Genomic DNA, 14,944 nt, shown 5'->3' on the forward strand with positions numbered 1-14,944 from the left:
ATATTCATGGATAGGTTTCATGGCAAATTTCATGATTTTAAAAGGGTATATTAGTAATTTAATAATTAAAACTAAAATAAACAAAATCTAAATCATTTTCTTCTTCATTCTTTAATTCAACCGAATAGCTGTGGTGTGGGGAGGAAAAAGCATTCGACCAAGCTTAAATTTTGATGCATGGTATGTGATTTGATCCCCTTTCTAATAATTTTTATGTTTTTGATATCATTGCAACTAGGTCTAGGTTGCCCGTATCTTCGTTTTTGAAACTGTTAAAGATTTTGAATTTTTCCATTGATGAACCTTGTGATTTTATATGTTAAATGATGAATTTGAGGTGTTAGTTGTTATTTATAGGTATTTTATTAAGTGATTTTTGATGAATTTGTCGATTAGGGACTAAATGTTAAAATAGTAATTGCTCAAGGACTTGATGTGAAATTTGTGAAAAATGGGCTGAAATGGAGGCTATGAATATTTTGCTAGTATGAATTTGCAATAAAAATGGTTAATTTGCATGTTTTAGGCTCAGGGACTAAATTGAATGAAAATAAGATGTTGGGGGTAATTTTGTAAAAATATAAAAAATGACTAAATTGCATAAAATAAATTATTTTACTATATAAATTAATAATTTATAAATTGATTAAAATTATTAATTTAGATCAAGATCGAGTGGAAAATCGAGGAGAATAGAAAATTACCAAAATGTCCCTATACTTTGATATTTCTGCAATTTAGCCAGATAAGCTCGTAACTTTATGATACCAAGATAAATTAGTATTTTTAATATATTTATTTTTGGTTAATTATCAAATAAAATACTATTAAATTTGGATTTTTCTTATCAGGAATGAAGTTGGTGTGCGGAATTCAAACTCTTACAAAAAAAAGGGCTAAATTGGAACATAAAGCAAAGAGGAGGGCTTGATTGAAAGACTGAAGATTCAAATATGATTGGATAAAGATTGAAGGGTTGAAAATTTTTTTTAAGTGGCTGGATAAAGATTGAATGATTTTTTATATTGTTACAACTTTACAATTAGTTTAAATTTGATTTTTAAATTTTAAATTATTTAGAGATAATATTTAGATTTATTTAGTGATAATATTTAGGAAAAATCTATCTAAATTTTAGCGCTAAAAGTGTGTATAAATACCTAGTGGCTACAACCAATTGAACAAACTTTGCCTTTGGCGTAAAATAAATTCTTTATTATTTTTTTCTTTTTTCTCCCTTCTTGCGTCACCCATATTTTGTTCTTTCAAATTTTTTCTTTAACTTTTAGCTTTTTGGTTTAATTGCCTTCCAAGGCCCTTTCCCTTTCCACCTTTCATAATTCCATAAAACCACTTTCAAAGCATGATTTTTTACATGATTAACTAAAACTTTTTTAGTCTTATCCCGATTATCACTTCGACAAAGAAATTGTGAGATATGAACTTGCATTAAATACTTTGCAATTCGATATTCGTTATCTCTCTGGTATATGGGATAGTACAAATTCATCCCTTAAAGTTGATTCGATTTCAATTCAAAAAGCATGCGTTGGGTTGGAATCGTTTGGAGTACAGTTGAGAAGTTGAGTTGGCGGTGTAATATTCCAAATCCTACAAACAAATTGGCGAGTTCAGTTGGAAAAAGCTAGTTGGATTCTGTCAAGGAAGATAGTGATCGGATTTAAACGACCCACACGGTTGAGGCCGTTAATTTGAGTTGGGCTTTTTAGATCGTAAGGCTGTCGTTATATTAAATTATGGGTACATGCCACGTGGTTGGAAATTTGACAAGGGTCGATTTGCAGGTGATATCGGGATCGACTACGACAGGAAGAATTGGCAGTGTGAGGGATCCTCGATTGCTATAACCAGCTTATCACTTGGAAGGGAAAATCTATTTTAATGGTCGATTCAAGATTGGAGTACACCGAGGCTAAGGCTAAGCTTAAAAAATATTTTATTTATCCATTTATTTTATTTTCTTAATTTTTTTGCATTTTCGAATATGTTTTTATTTTATTTTTCGTATTTTATTATTTTATCATCTTAATCAATTTAAACCCCTCATTTTTATTTTTAAGCATTGCAACGCACTGGTCGTGTAACAGCCCGATTTTGACCCTAATCAGAACAGTGGTTTCGGGACCACACATCCGAGTCTGAAAAATATTTGAATATTTTTTATTCTGAGTTTATTAAGTGTGAATTTACATGTGTGAAAGTTTCGTGAATTAATTTTGTTGTTTATGTGTTTAATTTGACAAAAGTATCTAATTGCAAAAAATGTGAAATTTGCTTATTAAAGTGTAAAGTGTTTATTTGATAGTTATTTTTAAATATGAGGTTCTTAAAGGGCAATTAGCCCATTTTAAAGGTTAGTGGACGGTAGTGGTCAAAAGTGACCTTAATTTAAATGTTTTGTTTGTTTATTTATTAAGGTTATTTTAGTAAAAAATTAATAAATTCTTATATGTTAAAAAAATTTAACTAAAAGAAAGCCATATTCATCCTTGTTATTGCCGTAATTCAAAGAAAAGAAATAGAAAAAAACCTAGGAACATTCGGTCACTTGGAAGCTCAAATTCAAGGTATGTTTTGTTTGGTTTTTGATAATTTTTATCTTTTTTAGATCGTTACTTCGTGTTCTTCAAAACTCATGTCTTAATTTTATGAATTGTGGATAATTTTGAAATGTGCCATGGATGAATGCTTGAGTTTTATGATGCTAGTAGGTGAAAAATGAAATATATTTGTTAGATTAATATGAATTGTTTTAAATTTTTGGTGATATTGAGTAATTAGGATTAAATTGTGAAAATAAATTTTTTAAGGGACTAAAATGCTAAATAAATGAAAAATATGGACTTGTATGTGCACTAATAATATTCGGCCATTAGGAGTGTAGTTAAATTTTTGTGTATTTTGTGTTTTGAGCAAAAAGGATTAAATTGTAAAAAAGTGTGAAATATTAGGGGCAAAATTGTAATTTGCCCATTTATGTGTATTTAAGCTAAATTGAATAGAATGGTGTTTAAATAAACTTAATTTAAATATGTTTAGATCAAGAATTAAAGAAATCGGATTTGGATCGGGGAAAGACAAAAGTGGTCGAGTACTCAATTTCGTCCGTCGATATCCGAGGTAAGTCTATAAGCATATAAATGTCGTTAAATTTGATAATATATATTACATGATGAATGGAATTTTTGTGAATATATTTGTGTATGGCCGAATGTATATTGAGCATTGAACCTATAAATCGAGTTCGATTCGATTGAGATACATTGTCCGAAAGTCCCGTACGAACCCTAGGAATAGATGAGATACATATGTCATGACATAGGATTTCCGATATGTGTTATCGTGTAAGACCACGTCTGGGACGTTGGCATCGATTTATGTTTACGTGTAAGACCCTGTCTGGGACAATGGCATCGATATGTGATTACATGTAAGACCACGTCTGGGACGTTGGCATTGGACGAGTTTTCGACTATCCGCGTATCTTATTTTTATTCCGAATGGTTCAACGGGAAATGTGAAGTAAAGGTTGAATGTGAAATTAAATTACAGGTTCAGGTATGTGTTAGTTATTTGTTTATATGGAAATAATGTAAGTTGATTATTTGAATTGAGAAAAGTTTTTATTTTAACTATGAACTATGTGCTAATCTACTTGAACATATACATGATTTAGCCTATTGATGTATTTGTAATAATGAAAGTGAATCTATATATATATGTATATGATTGATTATGTTCGGCCATAAGGTATATGTATATGAGGTTAAAATGTAAATTGGTAGTGAATGATAATTTGAATTTGATATTATGCATATTCGGCTTTGATAATAAAATGTTAATATGTAATTGTTGGTAATTATATTTTTGCTTATGACTTACTAAGCTTAAATAGCTTACTGTGTTTGTGCTCTTATTTACCTTTGTTTTTATAGATTTTGAAGTCGCGTTACGAGCTCGGGGATCGTCAGCATAGTCTACACACTATCGACATCTTTTGGTATTTTGTTAAATTTCGAATTCGATCGTATGACATGTATAGACTAGTTTTGGAGTTTAGCTTAATTTGATAGTGTGTGTATTAAAGCCATGCGAAAATGGCTTAAGTATTTTATCTATATTAAATTTTGGTTGAATTATGGTTTGAGGATGTTTTGATCATCATTCAAATTTTAAATGGATAGTACTTATAAGGTAAAGTACATATATGCATTTGGTAAGGTTTTATTTATGAGTTTTCGGCATTAAGGTAATTGGTGTAAGTATATTTGGTAAATGTATAAAGATAAGTAATGTTAAGTAGGGTGATTATTATAACTTGGATATATGTATATATTGTATTTGGTTAATTGTTTAGTATAAGTATCATTGTATGCATGGGGTGATGAGTTATTTTAGTTATGGAATGAATTAATGGTCGAATGTGTGTATCTTGATATAATGGTCGAATGCAAATTATATTGTATGTGAGGTTAGGTAATAATAAGTATGATATACATGTATAATGTGAATTGGTTTTGGTATTAAACAGGTTTGGTTGTGATAGATAGAAAATAAATCCATTTTCATGTTTGCGTTCAAGTTGTTGATAATGGCACATTCATACTAGTTATATATAATCTTTATGCTTTTGTTAACAATTTGAATAATATGATGTTTGTAATTATAGTTATACTGCTTGGTACTTGATTCATTTTAAATGGTATAATATATGATTTTAGATGTAATAAAATTTATGAAGTTGTATGTTTTAGGCTATAATTTATATGCTAAGTGGTGCCATGTATATGTATAAAATATATAAGTATTTTATATACTGTCAAACTTGGGTTGTTTGGTCTTAAAAATTGTTATTCAAGTTGTATATGTTTGATTAATTTATGTTTAGTTTAATTAAGATGATTCAGTGATTGGGAATATAGTAATTATTATGGAGTATATTTGAAGATGATTGATTTGAAGATGTATGTGACTTTGCGATTTGGGTTGGAATTTATTTTGTCTTAAGAACCATTCATAATGTCTTAATTGGTATAATGGTATAATTGGCAAAAGCTTGAAATTCTTAATGATATATATATACATATATATGTGTGTATATGTTTTTATTTTTGGTGAATGTCATGAAGATGCAATTATACTATGGTTAGAGAGTTTTATAATCTCTGTATATGCAATAATTAATTTGTAATGATTTTGATATATGGATTTGCGAATTGATTAATGGTATATATATAGATATGTTCAAATTGTATATGTTATGTTTGACCTTAGTTATAAAATGTTAACAACAAGTTTATTTATTTTTTACTTAATTATATAAGTTGATGGTAAATTATTATGTCAGGTAATACCTCGTAACCCTAATCCGGTGACGGATACGAATTAGGGGTGTTACAGGTTGTGGGCACGTCTATTGCCGCAACAACGATTCTGGTCACAAGAAAAGGCGAAATTAGACAACCAGTCCCTGTGGATTCGACCCTACTACTATATATTTCAATTTACTGTTATTTTGTTGTAGGAATTTATATTTGGTGGTTTCGATGTCACATTTATTTTTTATATTGTTACAACTCTATAATTAGTTTAAATTCTAGTTTAAATTTAATTTTTAAATTTTGAATTATTTAGTGATAATAAATAGTGATAATATTTAGATTTATTTAATGATAATATTAGGAAAAATCTAGCTAAATTTTAGCATTAAAAGTGTGTATAAATACCTAGTGGCTACAACCAATTGAACACACTTTGCCTTTGGCATTTAATAAGTTCTTTATTTATTTTTCTTTTTTTCTCCCTTCCTGTGTCATCCATATTCTATTCTTTCAATTTTTTTCTTTAACTTTTAGCTTTTTGGTTTAATTGCCTTCTAAGGCCCTTTCCCTTTCCACCTTTCATAATTCCATAAAACCACTTTCAAAGCATGATTTTTTTCATGATTAACTAAACCCTTTTTAGCCTTAACCCGGTTATCACTTCGACGAAGAAATCATGAGATATGAACCCTCACTAAATACTTTGCAATTCGGTATTCGCTATCTCTCCGGTATATGGGATAGTACAAATTCTTCCCTTAAAGTTGATTCGATTTCAATTCAAAAAGCGTACGTTAGGTTGGAATCGTTTGGCGTACTGTTGGGAAGTTGAGTCAACGATGCTGTATTCAAAATCCCGCGAACAAATTGGCGTGTTCAATTGGAAAAAGCTAGTTGGATTCCGTTAAGGGAGATAGTGATCGGATTTAAACAACCCACACAATTGAAGCCGTTAATTCCAGTTGGGCTTTTCAGATTGCAAGGCTGTCGAAATCTTAAATTACGAGTACGTGCCATGTGGTTGGAAATTTGACAAGGGTCGATTTGCAGGTGATACTGAGATCGACCACGAGAGGAAGAGTTGGAGGTCTAAGGGATCATCGATTGCTATAACTAGCTTATCGCTTGGAAGGGAAAATCTATTTCAATGATCGTTTCAAGATTGGAGTACACCGAGGCTAAGACTAACCTTAAAAAATATTTTATTTATCCATTTATTTTATTTTATTAAATTTATTTTTGCATTTTTGAATATGTTTTTATTTTATTTTATTTTCGTATTTCCTTATTTTATTATCTTAAACAATTTAAAACCCCTATTTTTATTTTTTAGCATTGCAACGCACTGGTCGTGGGCACGTCTGTTACAGCGACAGCGATTCTAGTCACGAGAAAAGATGAAATTAGACAACCAGTCCCTGTGGATTCGACCCTACTACTCTATATTTCAATTTACTATTATTTTATCATAGGAATTTATATTTGGTGGTTTTGACGCCCATCACTTGATTAAATCAATTAATTATGGTTTTTATTGTTTAATATATAATTGTTTATAAATGAATTGAATTTGTTGGTTCGAAGGAAAATAATTGAGACTATAGTTGAAAGACACTATGACACCATGCCAGAAACGAGTAAGACCATGACTGAAAGACGTTATGGCATCAATATTCTATCGAGTAAGACCATGACTGAAAGACATTATGGCATCACAATTCTATCGAGTAAGACCATGGTTGAAAGACACTATGGCAACTCGACGAAAAAAATGAATAAGACCATGGTTGAAAGACACTATGGCATCAAGACGAGAATAAATAAGACCATGGTTGAAAGACAATATGGCACACTCCGATCATTTGATATTCAGGTAACACGTTTTAAGTGAGGTATGTATTGAAAGTATGAATACGAGTTGAATGTTTGACTAGTATAGTCTAATATTGATTATTAATGCCTTGGTGTAGTTATATATTCTTATTATGTTTATAAATACATTAAATCGTGATGTTGTAGTATGTTTAGAGAATTAAATGGTTACTTAAGTATTTGCCTAATATTTGATGTTATTTCATTTGATTCAACGAGCATGAAAAAGGAAAGGTATCTGTTCAAATGAACTATGTCAAGAAGTTATAAAAAAGAAAGGAAAGGTATGTATTCGAATGAACTATGTCATGAAATTATGAAATGGATTGAAATGGAAAGTTTATGTGAAAGTATGTTATGTTCATGGAAATCATACATTTAAAAGAAGTATGTTCATGTACCATTTGTTCATCTTATGTTAATTCAAGTGAATTACATTTAAATGGACTATCATGTATTGTTGATGTGCTTAGGCTTGTGCAAAGCTTATGATTATGATTGATGTTTATGCTTATACTTTGTACTGTGTAATTGAAACGGGTAAGAAAACGGAATGAAACGGTAAGCTCATAATTGGGATGTAATATGAGATTATAAAAGGTTTGATGTGATATATAATGTACTTATATGTGAGAAGTCTACTTATGCTATGAAAGAATTACCTATATCATAGATAAATACACTAACTCGTAAAATGACAATGTTGTTTAAGCTTATGCTATACATTTGGTATGGAAGGGGAAGTAAGTAAATAGAACGATTCATAATATTATGAAAAGGTTGATGATTATGTTTTACAACTTATAAATTCCAATATGTTATATATGAAAAGTATATGCAATGTTATTGAATATACTCAATTGTGAGTTGAATGGTGTTAAATAGGTTTATACTAAGTTTAAAGTATTAGTGTTGAATCATGTTTAATCTATGTATTATAGTATTAAAGTGATAAGTTATGTTTCATGTTCTACGAGTTTACTAAGCATTCATTGCTTACGTAATTGTCTTTCTCTTACTTTCCAAATTCTCGGAAGCTCGATCGGGTTGGAAGCTCATCGGAGATCTATCACACTATCCATTGATTATATTGGTAGATTTTGATGTCTTGATCAAGGTTATAATGACATGTATGAGTGGATTTATGTATAAATAATCTAGTGGTTGTTTTGGTATGTATAAGTATCATTATGGTTAATGTACTTATGGTATATTGATGGTTGGTGTTAATATGGTTAAGTTGATGCATGATTTTATGACCAAAGAGGTAAGTTTGGCATGTTTGCAATATGGTTAATTAAGGTATGCTTGAATATGAAATTTAGTTAATTGTGTTTGTATGAAAAATGACCAATTGGGTATATGTTGTTGTAATTCAATGTGATCGATTATGGTATAACTTGGTATGGAATTAAGCTAAATATATATGGATAAGTTATGATCAAATATGTATAAGTTTAGGTATATGTGTGCTTGAGATGAATGAGAATAATTGTTCAAATGGTAAGTTATATTGACATGGTATAAGTCAATTATGGTATGTTTTAAAATGGTATCAAGGTGACCAATTATGCATATGTTTGGTTAAGTTGAATGCTTACTCTTGAAGTTCATTATATGACATATTGGTTGAATGAAATTTGGTCATTCGAATTGGTCTTATTATGCATGTTTTAGGTATGTTTTAATGCTTGATTGTATGTGAAAATGGCTTGTAGGTGTGTACTTGAATTGGGTGAAAGAAATGACTTGAATTTGACCAATTTCTTGTCCACACGGCTTAAGACACGGGCGTGTGTCTCAGTCGTATGTGACACACGGCCATGCAATATGGTTATGTGTCCCCTGTAAGTTCAAAGGGTAACAAGTCAGGCAGTTACACAGCCTAGGCACATGGCCGTGTGACCCTTGCAGTATGAAATTTTCTATCTTTTTTTATAAAGTTCTAAATATTTTTAATTTAGTCCCGAATTGTTTCTAAAGTGTTTCTTAGGCCTCGAAGGCTCGATTAAGGGACGATACACATGTGTATGAATGGACTTTGATATGTTTAATGAAATGATTGGAAATATATGTCTTTAAGTTATGGTTTTATAGTAATGCTCCATAACCTTATTCCAGCGACAGATACGGGTTAGGGGTGTTAAAGAAATTAGTTGCTTAAGCACTAGTATATTGTGGATTTGAGCTAGTACATAGTGAAATAAGTGATTCTTCTCTTTAACAAGTGAACGAATTTTCAACTTGTTAAGATAGGAGTTAACTCATGACATACAACTAATCTCAGGTCCAATTAGAGTTTCGCGATAGATCAATAAGTTTTAGCCAATGTACCTCGGGATGCTGGTAAGTACTTTAAAAAAACTACCCAAAATGGTTTTCATAGAAGATGGCTAGTGTAACAGCCCATTTTCAGTGAAATCAGAATAGTGGTTTTGAGACCACAAATCTGAGTCCGTAAGAAAAATTATTTTAAAATTATTTTATGGTCTATCGTATAATAGGAATATCGTATAAAAATTTCGTTAAGAAAATTTTATCGATTACATGTTGAATTAGATGGAAATGACCAAATTGCATAAAATGTAAAAGTTGAATTCTAGTAGCTAAAGAGATCAAATAGCTATGGAATTAAAAATTGGAGGTCCTTATATGTTAAATAGACCATTAAGAGGAGTTAGTAGATAAGTATGATGATTCATCCATGGTAATTTAAGAAAAGAAAAGGACTAAATTGGAAAGTAAATAAATAAAAGATGATAAAAAAAATAAACATCTAATATCATCATTTTATATCATCTTTCCCAATTAAAATACATAGAAACCTTAGTTTTTGGGTGTTGAGTTCAAGCAAGTGGTTCTGGCTCAATCAGTTATGAATTCTTATCCCGTTTTTAATAATTTTTATGTTTTTGATATCATAATAGCTTAATTTAGTTAGCTCGATGATTAATTTGTAAAGTTATCAAAGTACTAGGGTTTTTCCATGGATGAATATGCATGAATTATGAAGTTTTGTGGTAGAAAATGAAAGGTTGTTGATAGATAAACAACTTTTGTAAAGGGAATTTTGATGAAATTATGATTTAGGGACTAAATTGTAAAGATGTAAAATTCATGGAAAAATTCTAAAATTTATGAATTACATGGGCTACAAATGTTACATGTAAAAACCTACTAGGCTTGGAATAAGGATTAAATTACATGAATTTTATTTTCTGAGCCTAGGGACGCAATCGAAATTAATTAAAAGTGGAAAGGAAAAATGGTAATTTTACCTAAGATGTCAATTGGATTGAATTGAATATGAATTTTATTAAATTGATGTTAAATTTACTCGTATAGATCTGGATTGACCAAATACGGAAATGGATCGAGAAAAAGAGAAAGTATCGGATTAGTAGATTACAATTCACGAACACTTGTCAAGGTAAGTTCGTGTAACTAAATTGTGTACATTTATATGTTTGAATTGAATGTTGTATATATATGAATTGTGTAATTTCCATGTACATGAAATAGATTACATATATGACAAAGCCCGATAAATATTAAGTCTCATTTGAATATATGAAATTCGATTGGATACATGATTCCGGTATTAGTTGTGGTCCTGCATATGTTGCGGATACACCACAGCTCGAAAGAGCGTCCCATTATTAGCCCTCTCAAGTTTCCCGTTATATGGTTCTTGCGAGCTTCCCGTTAATAGCTCTTCAAAGCATTTCAATTAGTTGTGATCCTACATCTGTTGTGGACACACCGCAGCTCTTATGAGCTTCCCGATATATGACTCTTCGGAGCTTCTTGATTAAAGGCTATTTGTGAGTTTCTTGGTTAATGGCTTTTCGTAGCTACCCGTTATTGGCTCTCATGAGCTTCTTATTATACAGCCCGGATAAGCTTCCCGTTATTGGATCATATGAGCTTCCCATTATATGGCTCGAGAGAGGGCTTCTCGATTATGTGCTCTAAAGAGCACTCCCGAATATGAATTGACAGATTACAGTTTGCACACTTCAAGTGTCCTACCTGTGTATCCATCGATATTTCTAATAAATTCAACGGGAAAAGTTCTGACATGAGATAATATGAATTCGAAACGAATTATTATGAGTATATACTTGAAATACATGGATATGATTTGTACTTGTTATATGAACACATGATGTGGAAAGTATATGTATATGAAAATTTGATTATTCATGAGCTCATACATGTTTTTTGATATTCATATGAAATACATGACTAACATGTTTCTTGAGATTATATGTGTTTAGGCAAATTGCCAAATTTCTTTGGATAAATTTTGTATGCTTACCTTAAATATAAATGTATGGTAAGTTAATTTCTCGTTATATGAACTTACTAAGCATTAAATGCTTACTCTGTTATATTTCCTCTATTTTATAGTACTTCGAAAGCTCGTTGGGTTGGAAGCTTAACAGAGATACCTCACACTATCCATCAGCTCGTTTCAGTATAAATAGTAAATTAAATTTTAGGTTATAATGGCATGTATAGGCTAAAAGTGGTCAAGAATGACATGTATGTGTTTGGTTGAAATTAGCCATTGGTATTGTTTGTAATTGGTATGTTTTGATGTGTAAAAAGTGACCTTAATATGTAGATGTGTGTTTGAAATGGATAAATGATGGAAATCATATAGGCATGTTGAGGATTGGTTTGAGATAGTATAAATTTGGTAGAATATGCCTATATGTATGTATGGTTGTTTTGGTAAGTTTGTACACTTGGTTATATGAAGTATTATATCATGTAAAAGACTTGATCTTGGTTGGTTTTGAATGGCTTGTATTGGCTTGAGAATATATTTAAGTGCTTGTGTAGGTGAAAGGCAAGTTTGAGTGAGAAATATGGGAAATGACCTTATTTCATCCACACGGGCAGAGACATGGGCGGGTGTCTCAGCCATGTGTAACCCACGGCCTACCACACGAGTGTCTGTTTTGGTCGTGTATAACACATGGCCTACCACACGGGCGCGTGTTTTGGCCGTGTGTCCCCTGCATCTTTAAAATTCAAAACAGAATGCTCGGGATTTTTCACACGGCCTGGCACACGGGCGTGTGGGTTGGTCGTGTGACCCCTGCACCTACACACGGCCTAGCACACAGGTGTGTGACTTGGCCGTGTGACCCAAGTCAAAGAGTTACATGGGTGTGGACACGGGTTGGGACACGACCATGTCCCTTATTTCAAATGCCCACACAGGCGTGTGTACCCTACACCTAGGAAAAATTTTGAAATTTTGCGAAAATTTTTTTGAGTACCCGGTTTAGCCCCGACTTATTTCTAATGTATGTTTTGGACCTCGATGGCTCATATAAGGGACTTTATAAATAATTTTTGACATGAATGTTAAACGATATAAAATGTCTGTATTTGATCTGTACATTTCGGTAATGTTCTGTAACCCTGTTCCGGCGACAGATATGGGTTATGGTTAGGGGTGTTACAGCTAGTCCTTAACACTTACGTATGTGATTTCATCAGGTCTATCTCAATATAGACCACCCATATTAGGGCTATGAAATCATTAAGAGCTTTCATTAAGCTCATCCTCTCAAATTTAAGTTCGATGAATTCATTAAACTCATTTCAATAGGATCGCCCAAACTTTGGGATATGAACTTATTAAGAGTAATAAACTTAACCTCTCAAGTCAGCGAATTCATCAAGCCCGTATCAATAGGACCACCCAAAATTTAGGCTATGAATCCATTAAGAGTAAAAACTCATCCATATACATGTACATCATTTGCTATAGGGATAGGTAAAATGCACACTATGAGTCTTTCTATTGTTTCACTTGACCACATTGAACTTAGAAACTAAGTTGGGTATCCACCATGAATTCCTCAACCATTGGATTTAAGATCCATCCCCCTCAACGAATCAAAAACCATTTTCCTACTAAATCCTTTGGTTAGTGGATCAACTAGGTTCCTTTCAGACCTCACGTACTCTAAAGCGAGTACTCCATTCTTTAGTAAACGTTTTACAAATTCATGCCTTATTCGAATATGTCTATTCTTACTATTGTAAGCTTGATGAGTTCATTTTTCAACTTCACTATAACAATATCGTTGATGCCTTCTTCGTTATTGTGGTTAAGAGCGTTGCAAATTGATCACAAAACTCGAGATCAAAAGGACGCTATAATAAACACAAGAAAGAATTTTGTTTTTAAAAATACTTAACAAGACAAATTCCAATTTTAAGACAATCATAAATAGAAGAAAAAGTTACTAAAATGTTGCATAATTAATTAGTTGAAAACATTTCAACTTTCGAGAGAGCATTACAAGAAAGCTAGATTTATAGTTACTTAACTGGTTGTTGAAATTGTTTATTGAGTGGTATCAATATTATATAACACTTAATTAATTTGGTTCAAAATATGTGTTTTAAATTTTGTTAAACTAGACAACATTTACAATTATCTAACTTAAACCTGTTTAGACTTGCCTATGTAATTATGTATATTTTATTAATTTTAAACATTGACTACTTAATATATATTTTTTAATGTTTATATTATGATATCGTGTATTTTTTATGCGATATAAATTATATAAGATATTATTGGTCAAATACCATACACATAAGTATACGCATCTAAATATTAAAAAGATGGTTCATACGAAGAGTTATTACTAATTATAATATTAATCACCAACTATTACTCTAAATCCTATCTAAATAAAGCGAATAACATTATTTCATCCAATGTAAAGTTAGTTGATCCATCTTTATCTAATCTATCCTAATGGAGTTGATGACTAAAATGTGTACGAATCTCCTCTTAACCCTTTTCTAGGTAATTAAAGAATTAATCTAATCTAATTATTGAGCATGTAAAAAATTTAGATCAAACTCATTAAAATAAATCCCGATTATGGTTACCTAGAATAATCATGTATATTTTTACCCTATCTAAATCAATAAATACCCATTTATTTTAGATAAAGAGTGACCTAAAATGTAAAATCCTTTTTCCAATCCTTTTAGATTTTATCAACCATTATCAATAATCATTTAAAAAAAAAAGAAGCAAAAGGAATAAAGGTAGACAATTCAATTAACTAAAAATGAAATACATTGCAATAGTAGAAATTATATTTAAAGAAAATTAAGAAGTTACTGGAAATAAATATAAGAAATAATGATGAAGAGAGAAAAGAGAAGGGAAAAAAATGGATGGTTTTGTTGATTTCCGTCAAGTCTTGATAAAAGGAGGGTTGGGGGCTCCATTATTGCCGTCCAAAATAAGTTTATTTCCTTAAAATCTCGTTGGGCCAACAAGCAATTGTGTTTGTTACGGTAGAAAATTGAGTGTTCAAATGTTCACAAAAAATACACTTTTCCAACAAAAGTAAGTTCCGTTGGAGTGGACAAACACTTTCCTACAGCAGGTAAAAAAAGACAACCGCAAATACGTAATAAAAGTTTACCTAAAACAAAATCCACATGGATTAGGATTTCAATATCTTAAGCAAAGATGGTTTGGGCCTTCCGGCCTCCTTACTCCTTACCTAATTTACATAATTTTAAAGGAATAAATGTTAATCTTAAAAACACCAATATTGATGTTTGATCCTCAAATATATATATAAAAACTGTTGGTATAGCGGTAAAAAAACTTATGATGCTTTGGTTAATACTAAATTAAAGGTATCAATCTACTTTTTCCACATACAAATAAG

The sequence above is a fragment of the Gossypium hirsutum genome, chromosome D11 (assembly GCF_007990345.1).
Source record: "Gossypium hirsutum isolate 1008001.06 chromosome D11, Gossypium_hirsutum_v2.1, whole genome shotgun sequence".
Lineage (NCBI taxonomy): Eukaryota > Viridiplantae > Streptophyta > Magnoliopsida > Malvales > Malvaceae > Gossypium > Gossypium hirsutum.